The following is a 12,973-nucleotide window of genomic DNA, read 5'->3' on the forward strand; positions in this document are numbered from 1 at the left end:
ATGCAAGCCAAGTATAGACAAGGCAGAAAAGTATATATATGCACCAGTAACAGGCTAGAAAACAGTAAAAAAAAAAATCTGTCTTTTTGTTTACAGAAAGATAGCTAAAGATAGCTAGCTAGCCTGCTCTGCTGATGGCCAGTAACACATCCTATTATGGTGGCCACAAAATAATGAGAACCACCACTGTACTCTTTGGAATAAATTATCATACACCCGATTAAACAAATCCCAGTCTGGCGTCAACACTTGGAAGTGTTCCCTAATATGTTAATACGATATACCCTTGTGCTTTTTTTTTTTTTTTTTTTTTTAACCGAGACATTCATGCAGATTTCTCTGGTCTACATGTCGTTAATAGGAAATAAAATATCCAAGTGTGCAAAGTGCATCTTTTTTAACCAGTTTTCAAAATAAACAAACACTATCAACAATAATAATTACGTCATGCTGCATTGCTGGCAGCTCTGGTTTCCATGTTTACACATGAACAATCTAAATAATTGTCATGAATTATTGAAATTCTCTTTAACATCTGCAGTATTGGAAAGGTATTACGATAAAGTCTGAAAAAGAGCATTGGCTTTAATATGACAAATGAAAGCATTTGTGAGTGCAAACTAACTCTGCGCACAGATTGCATACCGATTTCAATAATATATATATGCAAATGTGCATTCCTAACACTGTAATTAAAAAAGAAAAGTTGCATTTTATTGAAGTGCAGAGGACTCTTCTTATTACAGTATATTTATGTTAAAATGCTAAAAAAAAATAAGCCTTGTACTGTTTTTGGTGGTTGTGCAGTCTTTTGCCATTCAGATTGTATAAATTGTAGATTGGTGTAAATGAGTCATTATACTCATTTTTTTCAGGAAGGAAACAATGATTAAGAGGAAGAAGTATGAATTAACCCATGATCCTTCATCCCTCCTTTCCATTGAAAAGATTTCCTACCACATGAAGAGCCAATCTCCCACCCTGAGATCATAGAATCATAGAAGGATCATCCAGTCCAACTCCTGGATCCTCACAGCACCACCCAAAAATCAGACCATGCGTCTGAGAGCGTTGTCCAAATGCTTCTTGAACTCCAGCAGGCTTGGTGCCGTGACCACTGCCCTGTGGGGCCTGTCCCAGTGCCCGACCACCCTCTGGGTGCAGAACCTTTTCCTAACCCCCAGCCTGACCCTCCCCTGTCCCAGCTCCATGCTGTTCCCTCGGGTCCTGTCGCTGTCCCCAGAGAGCAGAGCTCAGCGCCTGCCCCTCCGCACCCCTTGTGAGGGAGCTGCAGGCCTCCATGAGGCCTCCCCTCAGCCTGCTCTGCTCTGGGCTGAACAAACCGAGTGACTTCAGCCCCTCCAAACATGTCTTGTCCTCCTTTGGGCGCTCCCTAATTAATTTTATGTCTGTCTTATATTGTGGTGTCCCAAAATGCACAGAGTGCTTGAGGTGGGGCTGCAGCAGCACAGAGCAGAGCAGGACAATCCCTTCCCTTGACCAGCTAGCAGTGCTGTGCCTGATGCACCCCAGTATATGGCTGGCTCTTTAGGCTTCCAGGGCACACGGCTGACTTGTATTCAAATTGCTGTCAGCCAGACCCACCAGATCCCTTTCTGTGGGACTGCTCTCCAGCTTCTCGTCCCCCAAATGTTTCATATCAACTGATTTCAGCATTTACAAATATCAGTATAATCATCTAGAAATACAATGCAAACATCTCCATGGTGAAAATAAAACCAGAAAATTCCATCCATTTATATAAAAATACCATCTCTGGATGAATCTAACCTGGAAGTTCAAACATTATCCTCTGTTCTAGCTATCAGGGAACAACTGAGGTGTATCACTTTTCTGTACTAACATTTGGTATTTAGTCCAATAGAAAATTGAAAATGTTTTGGAAATTATATCTTTATTTCTTGGGTTGCAGTGAAATAAACAGGCTACAAAAGCAGTTATTTTCATTTCCTAACAGAAAACAGTGGATACTCTTAAAAATTCGAATTTTCCTGGAGAGACATAAAACGTGAAACTTATTTTGACATCAGCTACATCATTTGTTAGTATGATCAGATTAATACAGAATTAACAAACAGCGGTACGTATGCACAAATGCAGTAAGATGTCAATGGTTTTAATACTAAGATGATAACCATTTTCACTTGATCTTTCTCTGTATTAAATTGCAATATACTAAATCTCAAATACTTGCTGGATGTAATCTATAAATGTTCTCAAACTTTATCTAACAATTTAGTAAAAATCTAATAAGATAACAATATTTCATGACAGAATTTCATACCTGGAGTGTAACATTATGTTGTACTCAAGCATGAATTCTTTGCTTTTAGAAAACATTATTTAAAATTAAGCAGTTTTGAGCTTAGGGAAGTGTAAACTTGTGCATTTATTATTATTATTATTATTATTTTGCAGGAAATACGGTTTATGTTTCTTAGGATGTGCCATTCTCATAAATATAAAATGGATTCTCAAACAGATTCTTTGGGTATTCTTTGCCTAGCTAGTGGAGCTGCAGAATAAAATGCGTGTCTCTATTCTTTGCAGGTTCTATGCCAAAACATTTATGTATATAATTGCCTCAGCCCCATTGCCTAGAGTCCCTCTTCCTCAGACACTTCCCTGCCTTTACATGCAGAAATATGCAAGTCATTTTTGAACTCATATCGGTACAATTCCTGGGTGGCTGAGTATAGGGTAGTCTAAGAGATTCTTCCTTCAGCTACTAATCACATTAAAAGGAAAATAGCTTGGACTTTTCAGATCAGTAGGTTCTTTTCCTTTTCTCTTCCTGCCAGCCACTCACTACTACTAGACTACTGCATGGTTGCTGGAGACTTCATGCAATTTCAAAAACAGGAACCTGCTTTTCCCTCTTTTTATTTCACCCCAAATTTGGCATATTTTTTTCAAATATAGATGCAGACAGTCATTATTGTATCACTGCTGAAATTCTCAGCTATTGAATTTAGAGTAACAAAGTCAATTTCTATTTAATCTGTTGATAGTCACAAGTGCATCGTCAATTATCAAAATATACTAAGTCACTATGACCACTTGGAAATCTTTCAATGAATTTAATTTAAACATTTTGATAATATTTTCACAAGAATTCTTTCACATAGATCCATGAGTGTTCCACACAAAGGGCTTCAATAAAATTTGATCTGAATGTGGATGGAATACTAATGTCTGATCTTTTGTGTAATAATTACAGTTTCAAATAAGAATTAAAAAGCATGAAGTCTTATATTGCTGTTTTTCCATTCAGCAATCTATAAGTGCATTTTAAACCCAGGAAACCACAAGATACCTACCCAAGATAATTCTACATGCACAGATAACATTTTATGTAAGGCACTTCTCAGTTCCTTAATTTTAGGACACAATATAATTTATACCTACTGTATAAATAGATTTACTTTATTTGCTCAGTATACTTAATTTTTATTACAATTTTTGAAATGTAATTAGACCCTCATTTAATGGGTCAATAGGTAGAAGCAAGTCCAGTTACAGTAATAAAATAGTAGAGTTAGTTTCTGAATAATTTATTCTTTAAAAAATTAGGATTTATGTAGGCAAACCAGGTCTAGAAATATGTATTTGATGTTGTATGTATATATATGTATATATGTATATATATATGTTATATGTATATATATATATGTATTTGATGTTTTACTTAAAAAGATTAAAAACTATATAAAATTTTAGTTTTAATACTGATACACTTATTTTGACTGAACATAAGTGTTGTGATAAAATCATGCATAAACATTTTTTTTTCTAAAGCTTATCTAAGATATTTAGTAGTGGAGAATTTCATTCTATAAAAAACATCAATACGTGCAAGAATTACAGAAAAGAGCCTTTTTATTAGCAGTACTGTGAGTGCAGTAAACATATTCGTGGATAAAATGTCTAAAGCCAAAATATTAGAGTTGTGATGCTTGACATCTTCCTAAAATGTTTTTAGACACTGGTGACTAGGTAAAGATTTATTGTAAAAGGTATTTGGCAGCCTAATTTGAAAGCTTGTGTGTTATGTGATCCTTGTGGTACCTGGCAAACACATCAGAATTCAGTGTCATTGTGAAAAAATACCAAACAAGGAGAAATATAGTATTAGTTATCATGGATAATATCATATGCATGTTAAGTTATTAAGAGTATAAAAAGCTGTCCATACAAAAATAAGAGATGGAGTAGCATATTTGACGAAGAACCAGATGTTTGAACCTAATAGTGCAATTTGAACTATTACTCCATTATTCACATTAGCTGTCTTCTTCAAAAATAAGAGCTAAATTATTTCAGCTCAAGTTGTTCAGTTCTGGACTGTGGGAGAAGACTACTGTTCTCAATATCTCTGTAAGCCATACAAAAGAAACCTCTACAGGAGTTGGAGAATTTGACAGATGTATTCCACTTTCTGCCTACGCAGCAGAGAAATTTATTCCTGCTGTAATCTGTGGTGATGAACATGTCAACAGACCCTGCTGAATCTAGGGCTATCAGCTAACACATTTACTAATTTTAATCTAAAATCAGTTTCAGAAGAAAGCTTTGTACAAGGGTGTTTAACCATCTGCATTCAGTCCTGTAAAGTCCAATGGTTCACATCATTTGATGTTAATATACTGAAACATGTACGTTATCCACATAGAAATTGTTATTCATAAGCCTTTGAAAATACTTTCCAAAAGCTATGAGGTTTGACAGGACTCTTCAATAGTTTGCTTAGCAATTTGGGAATTTTACATCCTGTTTAATAGCATTTAAAAGTTTAAATAATGAACATCTTTAATGATCTAGCAGTCTCTCCAGCAGAATCAATACCACATGAAGAACTGGCAATAAACTGCAATCTATATCACACAATAATTTGTTTCCTGCCCCCATATTTTACCCTATGTTTTTCTCATGATCTTTCCTATTTAATCTGAAGCACTGCATTGAATAAATTTGTAGGCTGATACACAGCACTTTAAAGTAAGCATGGAATTAAATTAAGTTCTGTTTTCCAGAGTAAATTTTTAAGCAAGGAAGTTAGAGATCTTGTTTACTAAACTTGAAAATAAGCTATTACTGTTTATCTTGACTATTAGGTACAAATGTGACATATGAATTTTTGAAGACACACCAGTGTATTAATGGCAGACTAACAACATACTGCAAATATATTTAAAGTTTAGTGTAGGCAGACTATGTCACTCTATGAGACATCTGACATCTTTCCAAAGACATGCATAAGTGTGAGATGGTAGAATTTGTTTAAATGAGGCATGTTAGTGGCTGGCCTACCTCTGAAAATGATCGTCATTCTCGATTAAAAAAAAAATCAGTACCTATCAGATTGAATGTAATTGCTAGAAAGAATCTCTCACTCTCCCTCTCTTTTTTTTTTTTTTTTTTGATAAAGGTATACCACGGAGGTTAAATGCTGTGGTGATTGATGAGAACCTGTTATAGAACACACATTAGTTAAGAGGCTTTTTTAAGCCAAACAGTCTTGGTTGAATGAATCATTCGAAGCCATAAGTACCAGATTCAAATGAACACAACATATTCCTAGAAGATTTCTTGAAGATAGGATTTTTTAACTTTTCTGAAGCTGATGGAGCTCTGAAATTCTGAACAGGTCCCCCACATGTCTTTTGAAATAAACTTTTGTGCTAAATTCACTACCTTTTTAGAATATCAAGGGATGCATGTATAGCATCCTTATCTGTGCAAAAGCATGTGAAAGAAAAACAGCCCCAATGGATAAATAAAGCTGGCATCAGCTGATTTTCTTCACAGCATAGAATAGAAACCAGATAAGAGTGGAATATGTTGAATTGCCATGGGAGAAGTTAGCGCTGCTTTCTCATTTGGCTTATACTGCCTGGAACATATTTTTATAGTACATCATATATAAGTTCTGACTCTGAAGCTGACTCCTCTCCGTCTGGATGTTGTTGTGTTGAGCAGTCCCTGAAGGGCCTTTAACCAGGCCAAACAATGTTTGCCAGTGAAGAGCAGCATTTAGGGTAAAGAGCTTGATTGTGGATTTCTGGAGCTTCAGCCTTCACTGCCATGTAGGCGCAATCTTGTTTGATCTGTCATGCTCTGTACTACAGTGGAAACATCATGAGAGCAACAGGTTTCTGGCTCACAGGTCACAGTGCTGATGTTGAAACCAGCTCGACCATCTGCTGATGTTTATAACTAGATCACAATCAGCTTGGTGGTATGGTAGCAAGGTTGGAAGGATTAGCTTCTTTCTGCATGTCTTTTTTGTGCTCCATTCTGCTTTAAGTTTGTATCTTATTTTCCTTTATAAAAAGGAACTTCAACCAGAACACCTGATCTTAAAACAAAAAAAACAAACCCAACAAAACCACCACCACCATCAACAACAAAAAACACCTCTCTACTATGGGCCCTTAAAACAAAAAAGGGCCCAAGAAAGTCAAAGTTCAAAAGTTGATAATTAAGAAATTTTACAGCCAGATTTATGACAACCATAAGGATGAAAGGTATCTGATAGTGTACGCAGGTGCTGGTACTGGGGTGCTGTGGGGCTGCTACATGAGATGAGGCCAGGGCTGCCCTGTGCCAGCTTCAGTGGCCCCAACACAGGGCACGGGTGGGCACCTTTGGTACAGCCTGGGGAAGAAAGGGCAGAAAACATGCAGGGGGTGGGGGGACAGTGGAGGGAAAGGGGGAACCTCAAGGTGAGAGGAGGAGGAGGTGCCCCAGCAGGCACAGTTCTGAGGGGACTGCAGCCTGTGCTGGACTCCAGATCATAGGAAAGGCATGAGAAGGGCAGCAGAGAAGAAACACTACACAATTACCCCAACACTGCCTGCATCGCTCATTGCCTTTCTGAAGGGACTGAATGTGAACTTCAGCACTGACAAGGGGGAAGGAGAGGTGCTTGAAGTAAAGTGGAGCCTGGGAAAGGGGGACAAGAGGTGTCTTAATGTTTCTCTTCTTTGTTTCTGAGTACTCAAACCAGTAATCAAATATTTATGCTAATTGGAAATAAATTAATTAAATTCTTCAAGTCAAGTCTGTTTTTCCGTAAGCCAGGGAGTGTTTTCCCAGACTTTACTTTGACCCGTGACCTTTCTCACTCCTATGCATCATCTTTTCTGCCTTATCCCACTGGGTGTGTGGGGGGCAGTGAGAAAGCATCTGGGTGGGTGCCTGTCTGCCAGCCTTGGCCAGCAACCCAGAGAGTGATTTTAAAACTCTTTGACCTTTTAACCAGAGATGCTGAACTTGTGCTATTTTTTTTTATTTTTATTTTTTTGCCACCCATACAGTGTATAGTGTATTTTTCAACTAATAATTTCAAAATGCCAGTCTCTTGCACCAAAGACCTTCCCCATCCATTAATTACCTCTCTTTTTCCATTTATCTTTCTGGAGTAAAATAAAAAATGCAATAAAAAATAGAATATCCATTCTTTACTCTTACGTAGAGCTGCCTGAATGTTCTGCTTACGATTGCAGCCTCTCCCTTTAACTTTTGTGCTGGCATATTACTCATTTCAAGAACTGCTCCAAAGCTGAATTGTATCCTTTTTACGTGACAGGCAATTCCATCTCGCTTTTCCTGAACAGTTTAGCTCGACTCACTTTCTATCAGACTATCACTACAGCAGCATAAGGCAGCAATACTTCTTAATTAAAATGCAGTGCTACCTGCGTTGCAATTTGAACAGAATCCAATTGTGAGAGAACAATGTTAGTGGAATCACATATTTTTATATCTCAGTGCTACTAAAGTGAGTTAATATAATTGTCACTGATATGACATTGAGATACTTAGGGTTTCTGGAACTTACACTACTGCAACATGGAGATAAAACATGACTTTAGTTTACTAACGTTTTGTTGCCAAGTTTTCAACACTAAATAGAACACTACAAAGCACATATGCACTCAAAATCTTTTTAAACCTTTGCATATGGTATGTACAAACCAATCTTATAGTCAACTACCTTTCTAAAGATACGTACCAGATGTATTGATAGAGGTTTTGTTATACCTTAAACATTAAAATTACACTCCTCTGGTATTTGAAAAGCCATTTATTTATTTATTTATTTATATTTTCTGCAAGAGTGTCTAAAATTTCCATACAGAAACTCTTTTGGGCTCCATTTATATTTATATAAATTTATATTTATATATAATAAAATATATTTATATTTTACACTTATATTTTTATCTTTGTTATATTAAAAGACAAAAAATGAAGTTGAAGAGAATGTAATTAATGAGATTTTAAGTGCAAGACTGTGATTTTCATTTTTCTTTTGCAAATTTGTTTTCTTCTGTGTGGGAGAATTTTTTTTTAAGAAATTGATAGGCTTTTAGTTCAGAAAAAAAAAATGATATGATTGATCTTAATAAAAAGGTTTACATCATATAAAATGTACTATGACTTTTAAGAGCAATTTTGAAGTTTACTTTTACATTATAAAAATGATCTTTTGTTCATTTTTGGCACATGCATGCATGATTCCAAAATCTCATCTGGAAATCATTTATATGGAATTTTCATAAGAATTATGAACAAATGAATACCAGGTTCATAATAGGACTTTCATATTCTAGGGTAATATTACCAGGAATGATATAAAATTTAGCATCTCTACTCAAATCCAAATACTGTAAATAACTATATATATCCACCATATATCAAACAAAACTGAGAGCTGTCTTTATTCACGGAGAATGACACCCTTTTCCCAGCCTTCCTAAACCAATGAACCTTACAGTTCACACTTCTTAATTGCAAATGGTATTAGTTCTTCTGCATTTTCCCAGAAACTTAAACTTTATAAGAGTAGTAGTTTATGTTAACTGTATAAAATTCTTGTAAATTTTTCTCTCATTGGAATCTGAGAGTATAGAATGGTTAATGGATTTCAGGTACAATGTATGAAGTCTAGCTCTGATCCCTTGCACATATCTTCGCGTAGAAAGTTGCACACAAGATTGAAAACTAATCTGAAAACCATGCTTTTACATTTAAAATAAACAACTTTCACTATTACTGGTAGATGATCTATTATTTAACTATCCCATTGAACTTGATTACTTAAGCAAACAGTCTTTCTAAGTACAAAACCAAAAAAGGTAAAAAAGTGTCCTGACTTTTATTGAGTTTCTCTATATCAGATATGTTTCTTCTTGACTGTGCTTCCCCCACAATCTAACATCAATCTTTTCCTGTATATAAAAAAAAAAAACAAAACTAAAAATCTTAGGAGGCCCTCTTACCTACCTTTTCTTTTCTTTTCTTTTTTCTTTTCTTTTTTCTTTTCTTTTCTTTTCTTTTCTTTTCTTTTCTTTTCTTTTCTTTTCTTTTCTTTTCTTTTCTTTTCTTTTCTTCTCTTCTCTTCTCTTCTCTTCTCTTTTCTTCTCTTCTCTTCTCTTCTCTTCTCCTTTTCTTTTCTTTTCTCTTCTCTTTTCTTTTCTTTTCTTTTCTTTTCTTTTCTTTTCTTTTCTTTTCTTCTTCTTTTCTTTTCTTTTCTTTTCTTTTCTTTTCTTTTCTTTTTTTTCTTTTCTTTTCTTTTCTTCTTTTCTTTTCTTTTCTCTTTTCTTCTCTTCTTCTTTTCTTTTCTTTTCTTTTCTTTTATTTTCTTTTCTTTTTTTTTCTTTTCTTTTCTTTTCTTTTCTTTTTTCTTTTATTTTATTTTATTCTTTTGTTTTATTTTATATTTTCTTCTCTTCTTATTTTCTTTTATTTTCTTTTCTTTTCTTTTCTTTTCTTTTCTTTTCTTTTCTTTTCTTTTCTTTTCTTTTCTTTTCTTTTCTTTTCTTTTCTTCGTTTCATTTCTTTTTGTTCTTTTGTTTTTCTTTTGTTTTCTCTGTTTGTTTTTTTTGTTTTGTTTTGTTCTGTTACAAATCACACACCTGTAACATAGCCAACTGTTTTAGATAAACCTTATTAAAAGGCCACTGCAACAGTTTGTTTAAACCAATCATCCAAGGAGAAACATTCACCAGTCTGGTCAATCTGAGAACCTGGCACAGATATGCAATGTTCTGTGGTCCACTAGAAACTAAGAGTATAAGCTTGATGGTATGGGGAGAGAAAGCTTGCCAAACCACTATGCTATTGCCCTCCATAATACTCATTAAAAGAATTAAAAAAATAAAAAGAGTCTTGCAACAGACCTCGTATCTGAATCTGACACTAATCCCCAGAATTAACATGCAATGGGACTCCTATGGAATGTCTTTGTGGTATTTTCAAATTGCAATTAGCACAGAGTTAATCCTTGGTGTGATACTTCTTTTTATTATTATTATTTTTTTATATCAGTGCACAGAGTTACAGAGTCTTCCTTAATTTCAGCATTTCTGACTTCTGAAGACTTGGTTTTACTACATTACTCCTCTTTAAAAACACTTTTGGTGGCCATCTGTACAGATCACTTTTTTTGAGTGATTCCTAAAAGTATGGTGGTAGGTTATTGCAAACCAGACCACCACTTTAAAAAATCCTGGGCAAAACCAAACAGACATTTTTGAGCACGTCAGCTTCATTCATAATACTTCAAGTAATTACGGAGAGCTGGGAAGCCAAAAAGCCTGAGAAGGACCTGAAGGGATAATGCTGAACATCTCTGGATGACAAGGCTTCCCAGATGGCTGCTGACTCTTGATACTGAACTCAGCACAACACAGAAAGTTCTGCAACTGAAGAAGAAAGATCCTGCCCAGCCAGCTGCCACTTCTGGGATGCAGAGAAGCCCCTGCTGCAGCTCAAGGTCACCACACAGCACCGATGCAGTACCTGTGTACCTCAACCAGCAGCCCCCTCTTCTGACAGCCCCCTGGCTGATCAGGTTGGAAATATCTCACCACTGTGATAGGTCTTAGTTCAGAGTTCTTCCTGACGTCTTATCTCAGTAGGAACTATGGGACCTTGTTACTCATGAGAGCAAAGTCTTCCTTCCATCTCAGAGAGTGGCAGACCCTTCTGCCTCCTGCGTCCTACCACACTCAGCAAAATCCTGGCTAATGAGTCCAGCTGCTACTGAGCTGAACCATACATCCATAAATTCTCACGAGTAACTGCAATAACTTTGTGTCAGATATACATATCTAAGCACTTTAATGTTATGGTGGCTTTACCCTGCTGGTCAGCTAACTCCACCACAACTGCTCTCTCACTCCCCCTCCTCAAATGAAAAGGAGGAGAAAGTACGATGGAAAGGGCTCAAGGGAGATAAGGACCAGAGATCACTCAACAATTATTATCATGGGCAAAACATAGGAATATTAATATTCTTGATTGCCTATCACTAACAGACTAGAACAGTGAGAAACTAAAAGCAAACTACAAACACCCTTCCACCCTCTTCTACCTCCTCCCCTCGAGCAGTGCAGGGGAACGGGGAATGGGGGCTGCGGTCAGTCCCTGATGCTTCGTCTCTGCCGCTCCCTCATGGTCACTCCCTGCCCCTGCTCCAAGTGGGTCCCTCCCACGGGATGCCGTCCTTCCCGAACTGAGCCTGCGGGGGCTGCCCACAGGCAGCAGCTCTTCAAGAACTGCTCCCACATGGCTCCGTAACACGGGGTCCATCCATCCCCCAGGAGCAAACTGGTCCAGCACAGGTCCCCCACGGGCGGGCGGCAGCTCCCCCCAGACCCCCTGCTCCTGCGTGGGCTCCTCTCCACGGGCTGCAGCTCCGGCCCGGGGCCTGCTCCTGTGGGGGCTCTCCATGGGCCGCAGCCTCCTCCAGGCCACATCCAACTGCTCCGCCGGGGGCTCCTCCATGGGCTGCAGCGTGGAGATCTGCTCCATGTGGGACCCACGGGCTGCAGGGGGACAGCCTGCTCCACCAGGGGCCTCTCCACAGGCCACAGGGGAACTGCTGCTGCGTGCCTGGAGCACCTCCTTCTGCACTGACTTTGGGGGCTGCAGGGCTGGTTCTCAGTCCTCTCTCCCAGCTGCTGTTGTGCAGCAGTTTTTTACCTTTTAGTTCTGTCTGTTCTCCCAGAAGCCCAACCAGTGTCACTCCCCGGCTCAGTTCTGGCCAGCAGCAGGTCCCTTTTAGAGCCATCTGGAGCTGGCTCTGATCTGACATGGGACAGGTGCTGGGCTCTGCTCTCAGAGGCCACCCCTGCAGATCCGTGCTACCAAGCCCTTGCCAGGTAAACCCAGTAAAAATATCTCATTTCCTATGGCAACCCTCCTTGTAGCATTTCTTCTACTGTGGCTCTGCTGTTGTGGCAGGCCAATGACCAGAATCATTACCATTGCATAGTAATACTCTTTGGCTTTACATCAGAGATTAATTTGTTTCCTAAAGCCTGTGCCATGATTGGGACATGACTCATTAAAAAGCAGTGGTCTACATTTATTTGTCTCCCTGCTACAGGCACTGAACCAAATTGTTTTCTGACTGTTTAAATGAAATCCGTACTCTTAAAATTAGGTCATTGCCCTGATAAATCCTTCCTAACCATATATCCAGAGAGCTGATTAAAATCCAATCCATTTGACATTATAATTAAGTCTCACATTTAGTTTACAGTTTTATAATTACATCTCTGCATCCTGAGAAACATGAGAGGTCTCTCCTGTTCATCTGAGGGATCAGAACAATTCTGCTGAGAGCATCTGAGGGGAGGCAGCACTGGCCTTTGCACATGAAAGTGCAAAGAAGACAGATGTAGGCTGCTGAAAGAGGCCCTTGTCAATTAGCAGAACTGCCCAGCTCTGCAGATGTGCCCTGCAGGAGCAGTGCAGCATTTAGAATACAAGGGGGAGACTGATTTTTCAATGAGACTTAGCAAGGAGAGGTCAGTGACCACGAGCAACATGGGCTGATTCTTCATTCTTAAGTGTGGCATGATCCAGCTCTCCACAAACATGGAAGCAAACCACCAAATGTACTGTTACCCTGATTTTGCCTGATTTTCCTGCCTGT

This window comes from Cygnus olor, chromosome 2, assembly GCF_009769625.2.
Source record: "Cygnus olor isolate bCygOlo1 chromosome 2, bCygOlo1.pri.v2, whole genome shotgun sequence".
Lineage (NCBI taxonomy): Eukaryota > Metazoa > Chordata > Aves > Anseriformes > Anatidae > Cygnus > Cygnus olor.